This window comes from Nuphar pumila, chromosome 1 (genome assembly GCF_984573655.1).
Source record: "Nuphar pumila chromosome 1, dmNupPumi1.hap1.1, whole genome shotgun sequence".
Classification (NCBI taxonomy): domain Eukaryota; kingdom Viridiplantae; phylum Streptophyta; class Magnoliopsida; order Nymphaeales; family Nymphaeaceae; genus Nuphar; species Nuphar pumila.
In genome coordinates, this window is record NC_143249.1 from 154,393,265 (window position 1) to 154,410,306 (window position 17,042).

The 17,042-nt window shown below is 33.7% G+C and overlaps 1 pseudogene; it reads left to right on the forward strand.

Moving 5' to 3' along the window:
- Nucleotides 1–267: 267 nt before the first annotated feature.
- On the forward strand, nucleotides 268–2,481 carry LOC149849237 (cell division protein FtsZ homolog 1, chloroplastic-like; annotated as a pseudogene).
- Nucleotides 2,482–17,042: the final 14,561 nt, after the last annotated feature.

Sequence of the window (17,042 nt, forward strand, 5' to 3'; positions counted from 1 at the left end):
GAGCAATGGGTAGAAGATGTTGCCTACAGGTCGATTACGGTATATTTACTATTTCCTGCATACCATTAGCTCAATATATTTTGTTATTCTTTATTTACATTACACCACTCCCACTTATTTGGCATCCCTGGTAACCCATCCACTGATGTTATTATTTTACTGGGTGTTCCTCCTAACCATGTGACTGTTATTGCATGTCAGCTGCTTCCTCATTAATCTTAAGAATAACTGTTTGTTGCATGAAATAATCAGGATAGATTTGGTCCCATGGGTGGTTCATCGTACATTGGTCAAAGCCCTCATAACATGCTCACCATATCTTTTGGAAGATGGCTGAAGCTTAAAGAGGCTATAATTGTTGATGCTATTGGAGGATTTGATCTTGCAAACAAAAAAAAATGTCAGGGTCACTCAGCAAGACAGTAACTACAGAGCTTGAGAATTCAATAAATCATATTCCCAATGACCCTACTTGGATACAATGTATGTTTCAATTACTGTGGTTGATAAATTGTATTCCAGCAATCGTGCCCGTGTTCATGGTTCAGACAGCATTCATGGCTCCCTCTCTTGTTCAGTTTGGTTTCCACAGTCATTGCATGCCAAGAGTTCGAATCATTTCTTGGAGAAGATAAGCTCAAAATAGATGTTTCATGTTATTGAACTATCTACCTTTTGAAAACCTTCAATAGTAATTCATATGTTTGATTTTATTGATTTGTTCAGGAATTTATCAGTTTCACATTTCATTATATGACAGACTTAGATGCTTCAATAAGGAATATAAAAGATTATTTTTCTCAGCATCAAGAAATTAGGAACTGTTGATACCAACTGCTTCATTTTTTCTGTCATTGGGGAGTTTTAGATGGAATATGGCTTCCACTGGGCCCCTTTCATAATTTAATGACTTTATGATTTGCTTCTAAGTGGCTCTGGTATGTGAGTCAAAAGATAAACCCCGCCATAGGGAAATGACAACAGAGAGTGTTGGGTTCATGAATATGTTATTTCTGGATATTTGAATTTAACCATTTCATGTTATTGGATATTGCAGAGAAACCTTCATAGGATTCAAAAGTGGGATGCTCAATGTGTCACCTGTCCGGAGAATTTGAAATAAAGAGGAAAGAGTAGATCAAAAGGAGCATCCATTCGTTGTTGGTAACCCACGCCTTCATCTGTATAAGATGGACATTCCAGCCAACCCTTCTAGCCCCTTGCCAATCCATGAAGTTTCTTGAAAAGCCTGCTATTGAAAAAGCTCTCCTGTATCCTTTATTTGGCAAACATTCCTTGCCTAGTGTGTGATTGTTATATACATTGAAAAAGATCCAAATTTCCATATTATTAGAAAGAATATTTGTTTGGTGATATTACATTTTAGGTTTTCGTATGGAATTATTGCTGAAATCAGTGTTATACCTGCAGAAGAGCATGCTTCTGCAAGAAATGCTATTGGGAGCTTTGATTTCTTCCCTGTGGCTCGGATTGATGCTCAGGCTGAATCTGCTAAAAATAGGTTGTCAGAGTCCATATGACAAGCTAACCTGTACATGAAGAAAACTGGGACATTGAATCGCTTCTGCTTCATCAAACATAGCAAAAGTTACAGCAAATAAGAAGGTTCGAAAGCAAGTGAGAAGCATCATGAAAGTTGAAATATCAAGAGTGGAATCATTCTGACAAAGAGGAAGAAAACCTTGCAAAACCAAAGCTGCCCAGCAGTTTGAAGGGATCTGATATTTCGATTAATACAGATGCTCAAGCGCTTAAGCATTCAGTTGTCGAGAATCCACTGCAAATTGGACAAATGTTGACTCGTGGACTAGGTACTGGAGGAAATCCATTACTTGGAGAGCAAGTTGCAGAGGAATCCAAAGAAGCAATTTTGGATGCCCTCAAAGATTCAGATCTTGTGTTTATTGCTGCTAGTATGGATGGGGGTACTGGTTCAGGTGCTGCACCTGTTGTAGCACAGATATCAAAGGATGATGGTCATTTGACTGTTGGTGTGGTTACTTGCCCCTTTAGTTTTGAAGGTCGTAAAAGGTCTTTGCAGGCACTAGAGGCAATTGAAAATTTTCAAAAGTCTGTTGATACACTTATTATCATTACAAATGATCGATTATTGGATGTTGTTGAAGAACAACCCCCCCCCTCCCTTTACAGGATGTTTTCCTTCTTGCTGACGATGTTCTTCGTCAAGATGTGCAAGGAATTTCAGACATAATCACTATACCTGAATTGGTAAATGTGGACTTTGCAGATGTCAAGGTTGTTATGAAAAACTCAGGAACTGCAATGCTTGGGATTGGTGTTTCTTCTAGCAAGAATCATGTTGAAGAAGCTGCTGAGCCAGCAACTTTTGCACCTCTGATTGGATCGCCTATTGAATCTGCTATTGGTGTTGTGTACAACATCAATGGAGGAAAGGACATTACCCTGCAAGAAGTCAATAGAGTCTCTCAGGTGCTCTAAATAACTTGTTTTTTTTTTATTTCCTCAGTTGAATCTCTTAAGCATCTGATATGTTTCTTGAATAATTTTTTTCTTTTTCTTTTGGTTTGTGTTTCAACTGTATCATTAGTATTATTTGACGATTTCAAACTGCTTATTTTTTTGTTGTTGTTTTGTTATTGCACCTTTCGAAGTTGCATCTTCGATTCTATGATATAAAGCTGCTGATCTTCATTTTTGGTAAGTTACTAATAATTTAGCACAGTAAATAGGGCAGACCATATTCAGTATCGTGTACTACATTCCATTTGGATTTAATCGTGTCTATTTTCAAATCTGACCTGCATTCAGCCCACCTAAACAACCACTCTACCACTTGTACCATGTCCATCTGTACACATGTTGTCACACTTTGCCTAGTTTTTAAACTCCTGCATTCCCCTGTATATGGTGTATCACCACATATTACCCACTGCCACATCAAATCCACTATGCACTTATTTGCATTTATACATTAAGCATCATTTTTCATAGCACATGTTGTAGAGCCTACTACAGTATTACTACCCATTGCATTTACAACAATGCACCTGCCGTTATCATTATGTATTATATATAACACAATGCATTGCTGCTAAGTCTACCCTTTATTCATCATAGTATCATTCATGTCGTCAATCACTTATGCCCAACAATTACAGTCAGCAATATTGCTGCACCCCACTCTATAAATTGCGTCTTAGCATTGATATTCCAACTTGGGAAAGTTTTCAGTCATGCATGGATGTTTCATTTTATATATGTCTTCCGTCCTTGTAGGCATTGATATACTTTCTCGTCTAGGCATTTATATCTAGTTTAGACCAGGCTTACATGCATATACTCCTTTAGTCACGTACATATAGATTTGGATATGATATTTTTCCACTATTGTTCTTTAGGTTTTATCTTTGCTCCACAAACTCTGTTTCATGGGAGAAATGCAATATGGTAAGTTTTCTTTCTAGATTAAGACTCTGTCATTTTAATTTAAGATTCAATAACTAGATATTAATGAGAACTTTACATTCCCAGTTTTAGATTAGGATGAATGAGCATTGTAAATACCATAAATTACTTGTTCTCATATCCTTTTACCCTTTATTCCAAAAATTCATGAATGGGAACACGAATGGCACGTGCACCATTTTGTAAAAGGTAATTAATCCTAAGTTGATGATTTACATCAATGGCCATAGTCTGGATGTAAACAAAACTTAGGACTTTTCATCTTTTATGAAATAACATTGGATCCACACTGGATCTCTTTCTAAAAATCATCATATTTTGAATATTTTCTTCTTTTATTAGAGTTTAGTCTAAAAATTGATTCAATATATATACCAATGGCCATAGTCAGGGTATATTGAGAGTTAATTTCATTTTAAACTCTATAAAAGCACAAAAATATATTTTATTCTTCACTTGAATTTAAATACAGATTATTATATAATACATTCAATGACCATAGTCAGAGATGTATTATATCTTCAATCTCATTTTTAATTTATTTAAAGAATGGAATAGCTTTTCCAAAATCCAATTTTAAAATTATTCAAATTCATTCATCATTTAGGATTGAATTGCATCATATTCTTTTTCAGAAATCCAAGTGACTTCCTTCATATATCTTCTTCACTTCTCAAATCAATTTTCAACTCTTGTAAATTTAAATATCATTTTCAGATTCTGACTTTAAATTCGAAGTCCAATTTGACTTTGAAATTCATTTTTATATCCAAAATTCAAATTCTAATTCAAATCAAATTTCAAAGTTCAATTTAACTTTGAAATTTCTGATTCATCTTCTGATTTCAAATTCAAAATCAAGTTTATTTTCTTATCTTCAAAACCAAAGTTTGAGATTGATTCTGAACCTCAAAACTTGACCCTTCTTAAATTTTAAATTCAATCTGGGTTTTCAAACCCAGATCCATATTCAAAAGTCCCATTTGGACTTTCAAAGCCCAAATCCAAAATTAGATCAACTTGGATCCAGTTTTCTAAATACAATTCTACTTTTGGATCTCAGACTTCAGATCCAATCCCCATTTAGGATCCTAGATCCAGAATTCAATTTCTATCTTGGATCTCAGATTTCAGATCCAAAATTCATTCTAGGGTCCAGAATCCAATTACACTTTGGATCTCAGACTTCAGATCCAATTCCATCTTAGGATCCAGAACTCAATTTCCATCTTGGATCTCAGACTTCAAGATCCAAAACCCATCTTAAGATACATAACCTAATTCTACATTGGATCTCAGATTTCAGATCTTAAATCCATTTTTAAGATCCAATTTCATTCCCAATTCTAGATTTCAAATCCAGTTTCATTTTCAGATCTTATCTGAACTTCCTAAATCCACTTTATTTCTAAATACCATTCGGATTTCTCAAAATCATCATGATTTAAAATTTTAGATTCAAATTTCATTACAAGTTTTATCTCTTCTCCTAAATCTAAGTTCAAAGTCTATTTTATGACTTTGGAATTTCTTTCCATTTTCTTTTTTATCTCATCTTCAAACCATTCTTTCTCAAATCAAAAGATTTATTTTCCCAACTCTGATCATTTCAAAGACTTGGAACTTCTCTGATTTATCTCAAGTTCTAAGCTAGATTCTACCATTCAAAACCATTTCTTCACTTCATTATCAAGCACTTGGGGATTTTTCAAATCATCTTTCAAAAGAGCATACATCCTTGCATTGCACAAGCATGATTCTTTGTGCATCTTTAGACTTAAGATAAATTCTTAGATGATATTTAGGCAAAGCAAAAAGGCATAAATTCGATCCTTGGTTCGATTACCCCTGGTAAAGGCGCCAGGAACGATTGAACCTCGTACCGACGAGCGAATCCCGTCTCTCCATTTTCCCGCAAATTTTCAAAACGGAGGTGAGTTAAATTTCTAAATATTTTCAAATTAAGGTCAAGTGAAATCCCGCAAAAGAGTTCCTCTTCTCTCTTTCTTTCTTTTCTTTTCTCTTCTCTCTTTCTTTTCTTTTCTTTCTTTTATTTCTCTCCCTTCAAAAAGGAAAAAAATAGAGGTCAGAAAAGAAAAAGAGAAGGAAGAGAGAGAAACCACAAGAGAGGAAAATTTTTGCGATGATCACATTATCCTTTTATGAAAGCTTAACTTTTTGTAAATAAATTGCTTGTATGATTTCAAAGCATATAGTCTAATATGAAATATGCATGCTTCTGAAGGTTCTGATACATATGACTCTAAAGAAGAAAAAAAAAATTCATCTTGAGGTAGCCGATCTTCTTGGATAATCTTTATGAATGTATGGCCCATCAAGCTTTTTCTTCAAAGTAGTATGATTGCATCAAATAGTTGCACTTGATCAAGTTGTCTTCACTCTTCTTAAGTGAAATAACCTTGCATCAAATACTCGTTAAATACATAGCATATCATATCCAGTCATAATATAACATATTCAGTTTCACATATGAAAGCATATCATATTTATCATATCTCATGAAAGCGTATCATGTATTTATCATGTATCATATATATGCATCATGAAAGCATATCATATTTATCATGTATCATCAAAACATAGTTTCTCAACATTCCCCCTCTTTTTGATGATGACAATATATGCTCCCACTGTCAATAAGCCATATATATTATGATGATTTAAATATGATATCAGAAATAAAAATTGCATAGAAATAGTAATCATAAAAAACACCAGAATTAACATAAAAAAGTTTGTGTATACTTCATGTGTATGAGATAAAGAGTTTAACGTTTTTCTCCTACATAGGAGAGGTAGGTTTTCTCTCCCCCTTTGTCATTGACAAAAAGGAGGGATCAGAGTCGAAGAGTGAATATTATAGACCGGGTTGAAGCAAGTTGAGAGTTGAAGACAACAAGTCAAGAAATGGATTTCAAAAAATACATGGGGTGATCCATTGTTTTGAGACAGAGTAAAGAAGGAAGTGAGCTCAATTCATGTGAGAGAGATGAATAGAGATAAATTCAAGCTGAAAAGACATAATGAGAAATTTTAAGTTGGGCGTATGAAGAGAGTGATGACAGACGTGGATTTTCAAATAAGACATGGATAGGGAAGAGGACAAAAATAATTAATGAGTGATATGAGATGAAAGAGATAAAGAAATGTCATGATTGCTTATTTAATATATAAATAGTTTTTATGGATAGACATGAAAGAAAATAGGTCATAGGGTGATCATGTGATGTGTACTTTGAAAGATATGACATTTTTGAAAGAAAAGAATGACTTAAAAAATGTGTCATGATTAATGTGTTTTCATATTTGTAATTTTTATGAGTATACGTAAATATGAGAAGGACACACTTTGACTTTGAATAGTGGTAAGAGAGATGATGAGACAAAAAGAGAAAAAGTCAAAAATATATTCGAAAAAATAAGAATTGATAAATGATAGATTAAAAAATAAGAATAGACATGGAGGAGTCGGATTCAAAAATCTAAAATATATAATAAAAAAATGTATTCGAGAGATGAAATGAGGAGACAAAAGATATTCATGAGTGAAGAGTAATAATTGCTTATATAAGAAGTGAAATTCCACTAGAGGGGGGGTGAATAGTGAAATACGATAAAGATCGATAAAATAAAATAATCAGACAATAAGGCACAACACATAAAACACAGAATTTATACTGGTTCGGTCAATACCCAGACCTACATCCAGTCCCCAAGCAAACCACTTGAGCTTTCCACTATAACATCCGAGTCACCGGATAAATAGTACAACACCCTCTTCCTCAGAGGTCTTCTTCTCTCAACAGAGAAGGGGCACACCCTCTTCCACAGAGGTCTTCTTCTCTCAACAGAGAAGGACAACACCCTCTTTCACAGAGGTCTTCTTCTCTCAATAGAGAAGGGGAACATCCTCTTTCACAGAGGTCTACTTCTTTCAACAAAGAAGGAAAACAGTGAATAACAAAGTTACAATACTTCCTATAGAACCTTCAGAATGATATGAATGCACGAATGAAGAATTCTCAGAATGTTCTGTTTGTCACTCAGAGAATACTCTTTGTCAAAGAGCTATACTTGACTTTTTCTCTTTTCTTTCTTTTCTTTTTCTCTTTCTTTTTCAAGGATCTCTTTTCAAATATCGAATAGGAATTTTTCTCGTTGTAAGCTCACATGTCTATTCCATTCCATTCCATTGTTGAATAGTTTATTTGAGTGTGTTTATATAGCTTTTAAAAAAGTAGTCGTTACATTTTGAAATTGTAGCCTTTTTGAGATGTGAAATGTTATGTCATTTCAAAAACATCTTTAGAGAAATTCGAGAAAGCCTTTTTTCATAAAAGTAAAATATGGGGTACACTAGTCGTTGTAATATTTTAGGTAATACATATTTTATGTAAAAAGTCTATTTCTTACAATAGTACATTGAACGTTGGATTGTAGTTTTGTCTTTATCCCAATTAATGATTTGAGGTACATAAGTACTTCTTTACTTTAAATGAGTGTAAGTATAATGAGTGCTTTGAGATATTTATTTGTACATAGTCATGTCAAGTGTTTTCTTTATGTTGTGTTTTTCAAAGTCTTCAGAGAGAATGAGGACTACAAGAAAGTCGACATTCTTGAAAAGGATATTTAACAAGGATTTCTTACAGGAGGTATTTATGGCTATACAAAGAGAATGATGACTTCAAGTAAGTCGACATTCTATGGGTTTGTAAAAAGGTAACTAGAGTCTTTTCAAAACCTTTATTATATTTGTTTTCTTTGTGTAGCCGATTTTCATGTTTTGTCTTTTTCCTATATTTGAAAACATTTCTATAAAGATGGTAACTAGGGTCTTTTCAAAACATATTATATTTGTTATGTAGCGGATTTCATGTTTTGTCTTTTTCCTATATTTAAAATCATTTCTTTAAAGAAGGTAACTAGAGTCTTTTCAAAACATATTATATTTGTTTTTCTTTATGTAGCCGATTTCATGTTTTGTCTTTTTCCTACATTTCTTTTCATGTTGTCTTGTATATGATGTAAGGTACAATTATTATATTTTGAAATCATGTCAAAATACCTTTTTCATAAAGGGTTGTAAGAAGGTACAATTATTAGTTTTCAAAAAGGAGTTTTTTGAAACTATCGTATACTTTTATGATATAGTTTTTATGAATGAGTATGTAATATGCAATATGCATGTTCCTGAAGGTTCTGTTACATATGACTCTAAAGAAGAAAAAAATCTTTATCTTGAGGTAGCCGATCTCTTCAGTTGATCTTTAGGAATGCATGGCTCATCAAGCTTTTTCTTCAAGGAGTATGATTGCACTAGTTGTACTTGAACAGGAAGTCTCCATCCTTTTTGGGTGAGATATCCTTGCATCAAATACTCGTTAGATTTATGGAAAAACATATTCAGTCATAATATAACATTTTTCAAGAGGACATATTATCATATCATATAAAATCAAATACGACAGTGTATCATATTATATGACATCAAAACAGAGTTTCTCAACATTCTCCCCCTTTTTGATGATGACAAAATATGCTCCCCCTGTCAAAAAGACATTATGCATAGAAATAATAATATTATAAAATATTGAAAAATGTTTAAAGAGAGTATTTCTCCAATAATGGAGACAGGTTTTCTCCCCCTTTGTCATAGACAAAAAGGAAGGGATCAGAGTAAGAGAGTTATTACAGACCAATAATAAATATTACAGTAAAAAAAATAAGTTTATCCCGAAGGTGGAGTAGGTTGATGTGTTCGGTTGACTTGATCCGACTGGAGGGTCTATAGAGTTTGCTGCAACGAGGCTTGACGGCGAAGAATACGATCCTGAGAACGCTGGACATCCATCAGAGCAGGGAAGTAATTAAAGGTGGATGTTGGATCTTCTTCATCAGAGCCGGGCAGGTGCAGGGACCTAAGATTGAAGGTAGTAGCATTGAGGACCTGAGAAGGATGGAGGATAACTTCGTTGTGAAGGGACACTTTGAAGTATTTTAGAATGGGAGTTATAAAACACCCGAAAAGAAGAGGCTTGAATTTTTGATAACGAAGAAAAAGGTCGAAAAGAATGTTGGACCAGTTTATCGGAGTAGAAGAAAAAATTGCGTAGATAAGGAGAGAGATTTTTCTTGGTACTAATCCCTTGCGGGGAAGCTTGGGATAGATGTTGTGGAGAAGAATCTGGGCAAGTAATTGAGCATGAGGTTGGAGATTCCTCATGTGCCAGGGAAGTGGGTAGCAGTTGGTGCAGAGAAGAATTTTTCGAAGTACCGATCGTTCGATTGGTACTATGTTGTTGAGGTCTGTGCCGGTGGACGGAAGGTTAAGAATTCTACCTAGGTCGGAAGCATCGAAGAACATCAGACGGCCGCGTACTTTGGTGGTGATGGTAGTTTGTTCATGATCAGAAGAAAAATTTGTATAGAATAGTCGAACTAGTTCAGGATAGTAGGCAGCTTGGGATGAAGATCCTAGTAGATGTTTGAGTTCAGGGAGATAGCTGTCTAGGTCAAATAGCATGAAGTCTTCATAGTGAACTAATTTTCCTTCATGAATGGGTCGAGAACAAAGTTAGTTGTAGAAGTGAAAAAGATCTGGATACCTAAGATCTGCGGCAGTGATTGCAGAGTTTGAAGAGGAAGCCATTGCAAAAGGAAGTTGAGAGAGAGGAGTTTGAAAGTATGTATGAAGATAGTGAGCTACGAGTGGTATTGGTGAGGAATGAACCAATCGATTAAATAGAAGAGAGAAAATAATTGTGACAATAATTGAATGACAATGGAAGTGAATGATTTTTGGATTGTAGTTTGAATAAGGAAATTTGTGAGTTGTAAGTTAAGGGGCTTGTGAATGACAAATCAAATCAATGGTGGAAGATAGTGTATCATATTGGTATGTAAGTTAAGAAGGACATAGATTTAAACAAATATACTATGGGAGAGTTTATCGAGTAGTGAGAAATGTTATGAATGGAGTATGGAGTGACATATTGAAGAGAGTGAAGAAAATAATGGCCTAATAAAACAAACAACTTTTTCTACATGATATTACTTGATGTGGAAGCATTCCAAATTCATGAAGAGTGATTTTGGAATAAGACAAACAAAGATAAGAGAGTGAGAGGCAATAATTTGTTATTTAATAGGTATATATTTTGATATGTGTGAAAAAAGAATGAATAGACATAAAGAAGGGTGATACGGATATGTGGTTTGAAAGATATGACATTTTTGAAAGAAAAGAATGCCTTAAAAAAATGTGTCATGATTAATGTGTCTTCACATTTGTATTGTTTTATGAGTATACGTAAAGATGAGAGGGACACACTTTGACTATGAATAGTGATAAGACAAAAAGATATTTATGAATGAAGGGTAATAGTTGCTTATATAAGAAATATTTTTATGGATATGCGTAGAAGGAGTGAGAGTAGTCATAGAGAAAAGTGAGATGACATATATGGATTTTCGAGTAGGATAAGAAGTAATAAAAAATCATGATTGATAAAAGACATAAAGTTATGATTGACATGAATTATTGTTTATTTGATAAACATATTTTTAAAGAAACTCGATTTGAGGAAGTTCATAGAGAATAAAGTTAAGTTTTAAACTAGTAAAGGAGTCATAAACACGGTTTGACAAGAATGTAGAGAGATATAAAATGTATAAGAGAGTGATGGTCACGGATGAAAAGGAGCTTCGTATAATATATATAGAGAGAGAGATAAAAAAGAAGGTGATACAAAACGTACTAATGGGTGGAGTACAAATACTTTTTTGTAAAAGATGTAAAGCATGAAGAGATGATAATAGATAGTTCTTTAGGCTATGATATAAAAGATGATATAGTAAAAATTTACGTGAGATATAATAGAGTGTACGTAATCTATGATATATTAAATGATATAGTAAAAATTTACGTGAGAACATAGCAACTAGATCTTTTAGAGAAAGGTAAAAGAACCAAAATAAACATTCGATTTTAACTAATAATTTAAAAAGCAAGAGTTCTCATAAACTAATATGTTATCATGTTGAAGGTGAATCAATTTATCGTAAGAGAAGTTTTCACAAAATGACAAAAATAATAAAGGAGTTATGAGATGAGTGATGTGAACAATGTTATGATAACTTTTAATATAATTAGTTTTTATGGATATGAGTGAAAGGAGATAGGACAAGAAGTCATAATGGATGTGTACTTGAAAAGATGACAAGTTGAAAGACATAAAGAATGTGTCTTATAAGAGTTTTAAAGTGTACGTGAATATGGAAACCTAGTTTGACTAACAAAAATCGATAAGAAGAAAAACTTTTAAAATAAGATTTTAACAAAACTTATAAGAAGTATTATAATAAGTGTGATTAATTTATAAGTCACTTAGTTTGCATATTCTTAGTTCTCTTCTAATTCGTGTAAAGTCTTCATGTTTCAATGGTTTAGTGAAAATGTCTGCTAACTGTTGATTAGTGGGTATGAATTCCAGTTTAATTATATTGTTTAAGACTTGTTCTCTTAAGAAGTGGTGTCTTATTTGAATGTGCTTAGTTCGTGAGTGTAAAATAGGATTCTTAGATAGGTTTACCGCACTAGTATTATCATAGAAAATAGTTGTATTTTCAAAATTTAAACCAAAATCTTTTAAGGTTTGTTTCATCCAGATAACTTGTGTACAGGCTAGGCTAGCAGCAATGTATTCGGCTTCAGTAGTTGATAAGGATACACAATTTTGTTTCTTACTGAACCATGATACAAGAGAGTGCCCTAGCATATGACATGTTCCACTTGTGCTTTTCTGTCAGATTTACTTCCAGCAAAGTCAGCATCGTTGTATGAGATTAAATCAAATATAGAGGATTTTGAATAGAATAATCCAAAATCAACTGTGTCTTTTAAATATCTCATTATTCTTTTTACAGCCTTAAGATGTGATTCTTTTGGATTTGACTGAAATCTAGCACACACGCAAACACTGAACATAATATCTGGACGGCTAGCAGTTAAATAGAGAAGTGATCCTATCATACCTCAGTATACCTTTGTATCAACAGACTTACCATCTTCATCTTTGTCCAAAACAGTAGTAGTGCTCATAGGAGTAGATTTTGAAGCAGTTGAGTTCATGTTGAACCTCTTCAGAAGTTCACGAGCATACTTAGACTGATTGATGAAAACTTCATCCTTGGTTTGCTTAATATGCAGTCTAAGAAAGTAGGTGAATTCTCCCATCATACTCATTTCAAATTCTTTCTGCATGGACTTAGAAAATTCTTCACAAAGAGTGCTGTTAGATGATCCAAAGATGATGTCGTCTACATATATTTGAACAATTAGGGTATGATTATTCACTATTTTTACAAATAATGTAGAGTCTGCTTTGCCTACAGAAAAGCCAGTTTTTAACAAATAGGTTTTAAGTCTATCATACCAAGCACGAGGAGCTTGTTTTAAACCATACAAAGCACGTTTGAGTTTGAAAACATGATCTGGATATTGTTCATTTTCAAATCCTGGAGGTTGTTTTACATAAACTTCTTCATTTATAAAACAATTTAGAAAAGCACTTTTAACATCCATTTGATATAATTTGAAATCCATATAGCTTGCATATGCTAAAAACATTCTAATAGATTCAAGTCTAGCAACAGGAGCAAATGTTTCATCAAAATCAATACCTTCCTCCTAGTTGTATTCTTGAGCTACTAGTCTTGCCTTATTTCTTATAACATTACCTGTTTCATCTAGCTTGTTTCTGAAGATCCATCTTGTCCCAATGATTGGATGATCCTTTGGTCTTGGTACAAGATCCCAAACTTCATTCCTTTGGAATTGATTCAGTTCTTCAGTCATGGCTAGCATCCAGAACTCATCGATGATGGCTTCATCAATCTTCTTTGGTTCAAGTTGAGAAATGAATGCCATATTTGCAATCCGTTCTAGCTGAGCTCTAGTCTGAACCCCCTTTGTCAGTTCTCCTAAAATCTGCTTTTGAGGATGATCTTTGATATCGACAAATGTTCTTTGATGATCATCTTCATTAGACTTAGCTGTGTTATCTAAAAATAAATTTGTACTTTCAACATCATCATCGTTAGTTTGCTTATGAACAGATTGATCAATAGATTCACAGAAACTAACATGCATAGATTCTTCAATAGACTTAGAACACTTATTGAAAACCCTGTATGCTTTACTATGACTTGAATATCCTAAAAATATGCCTTCAATAGATTTAGCATCAAATTTATCTAGGCTATCTTTTGTGTTTAGGATAAAGCATTTACAACCAAAGATTTTGAAATAGTCTATTCTTGGAGTTCTATCATAGAATAGTTCATAGGGAGTTTTATTTAATAAGGGTCTAATGAGAACTCTATTTGTTATGTAGCATGCAGTATTAACAGCTTCTGTCCAAAAAGATTTAGCAAGATTATTGTGTTGGAGCATAGTTCTAGCAGATTCCTGAAGGGTTCTATTCTTTCTTTCTACTACACCATTTTGAGGTGCAGCTCTAGGAAAGGCAAAGTTATGAGAAATACCATGCAAGTTACAAAAATTTTCAAAAAGTTCATTTTCAAATTCTCCTCCATGGTCACTACGGATTTTAACAATAGAACAAGATTTTTCATTTTGTAATTTTTTACATAAAATTTCAAATTGACAAAACGTATCACTTTTGTTTTTCAAAAATATCACCCAAGTAAATCTTGAGTAGTCATCTACAATGACAAAAACGTATTTATTGTGATTATGACTAGCTATCCTAGAAGGACCAAAAAGATCCAGGTGGAGAAGCTCTAAAGGTCTTTTGCATGAAATGATATTTTTTGATTTGAAAGATGATTTTGACAGTTTTCCTAATTGACATGCATCACAAAAATAATCCTTTTTAAAAGATATTTTGGGTAACCCACGTACTAACTTATCTTTAGCTAATTTAGACATGTATTTAGAATTGACATGACCCATTCTCATGTGCCATAGATGTTGAGAGTCATTATTAGCTATGAGGCAATGTTCTGTGATGTTTTCTAGGTATAGTTCATATATATTATTTTTTCTTATACCTTTTAAGATAATATTTTCGTTGGTGTCTGCTATAAGACAAGCATTATGATTAAAGCTAACATTATAACCTGTATCACACATTTGACTAATACTTAGAAGGTTATGTTTTAAGCCTTTAACCAGGAGAACGTCTTTGATAAGAGGTTTATCTATATTTCCAATATTACCAATACCTATTATCAAACCTTTGTTGTTATCTCCAAAGGTGACGGTTTCTCCTTCTTTATGATGAAGAATAGCAAAAAGGTCTGGATGTCCTGTCATGTGCTTTGAACATCCACTATCTAGTATCCATCTGTTCTTCTTATTTGGAGCCTGCAAATCATCAAGTAAAATTTCTTTTTGGTACCCAATCGGGTCCCTTTTTGTTAGACCTTGGAACCCATATCCATTTGGATTTGGGTTTGTCTATAACCTTAGAGGAGTTAAAAAAATTAACATTATAATACTCCTTATTTGGTTCAGATGAATTTTTCACAAAAGTGATCTTTTGATTTATACAAGAAGGCTTGTTGAAATGAGAGTAGCCAACACCATTCTTGTAGAAAGAGACTTTTTGAGAAGATAGGAGTTTATCCAAGTTCTCTTTTTCTTTAGTAAACTTGAAAATCGTTTTCATAAGGTTTTCAGTTTTACTTTTTAATTCTGAAATTTCTACTTGCAGATTTTTAGTCTTGAAGCTAGTAGATAAGATTTCAGAAGTAATAAGAAGATTTTTCTTTTTCAACTCAGAGTTTTCACTGTTGAGTTTTTTATTTTTCTGGGAAAGCTCTAAATTTTCAGATTTTAAAGTTTTATTTTTGAAACTTAATTTTCTAGATTCTTCAAATAGTTCTTGAAAAGCATCTAGAAGTTCTTCAAAGGAAAAATCAGAAATTTCACTTACAGAGCTTTCATTTGCCATGAAGCACATGTTTGCAGTTTCGGCTTCATCATCATTTGACTCTTCACCAGTGGATGGTTCTGAATCATCCCATTGGGCATGCAGAGCCTTTTTCTTGAAGAACCTTTTCTTTGGTTCCTCAGTCTTGGATTTTCTTTTGAGAAGATGACAGTCGCGTCTCAGGTGACCTGGCTTATTACACTGGTAGCACATAGAATCTTCTTTTGGATCTTTTCTTTCTTTGTGCTTATTTGGAAGTCGGTTCCTTCTCATAAAGCGCTGAAATTTTTTGGTGAGTAGCGCAATCTCAGTTTCTTTTTCTGAGTCTTCATCCTCAGATAGGGCTGGGAAGGCTAGAGTTTTCTTCAAGGGTTGTTCTTCTTCCCTTCTTTCTTTCATGTGGACTTCATAGGCCATAAGATTGCCTATTAAGTCGTCCAGAGTAAGCTTAGATAAATCTTGAGCTTCTTCAATAGCTGTAGTCTTTTTCTCCCAATCAGTTGTGAGAGATCTCAAGACTTCACCTTTTCTGTCTGGGAATATGTTACACCCAGAGATTTCAGATCGTTGGTGATGTTGGTGAATCTGGTAAACATCTCTGTGATGGGTTCATCTTTGTTCATTTTGAACAACTCATATTTTCTGACAAGAGATGAGATCTTGGCTTCTTTCACTTTGTTGGTTCCTTCATGAATAACCTCTAAAGAATGGCAAATATCATATGCAGATTCACATATAGATATTCTATTAAATTCGTTCTGATCAATGGCACAATATAAGGCATTCATAGCCTTTGCATTTAGGTTTGCCATTTTCTTTTCTTCATCAGACCATAAGTTATAGTCTGCGGATGGAGATGTGTATGGATGCTCAACAATTTTCCATACAGCAAAATCTATGGACTTGAGAAATATAGTCATTCTGCACTTCCAGTATCCATAGTTGGAGCCATTGAAGAAAGGAGGACGAGATGCGTGTTGACCTTCAATATCATGAGCATAAGAGGTAGATGTCATTTGTGCTGGAAGACTTGTTATGTCGAAACCAGCAAACCCGCTCTGATACCAAATGAAATTCCACTAGAGGGGGGTGAATAGTGAAATACGATAAAGATCGATAAAATAAAATAATCATACAATAAGGCACAACACATAAAACACAGAATTTATACTGGTTCGGTTAATACCCAGACCTACATCCAGTCCCCAAGCAAACCACTTGAGCTTTCCACTATAACATCCGAGTCACCGGATAAATAGTACAACACCCTCTTCCTCAGAGGTCTTCTTCTCTCAACAGAGAAGGGGCACACCCTCTTCCACAGAGGTCTTCTTCTCTCAACAGAGAAGGACAACACCCTCTTTCACAGAGGTCTTCTTCTCTCAACAGAGAAGGGGAACACCCTCTTTCACAGAGGTCTACTTCTTTCAACAAAGAAGGAAAACAGTGAATAATAGAGTTACAATACTTCCTATAGAACCTTCAGAATAATATGAATGCACGAATGAAGGATTCTCAAAATGTTCTGTTTGTCACTCAGAGGATACTCTTTGTCAAAGAGCTATACTTGACTTTTTCTCTTTTCTTTTTTTT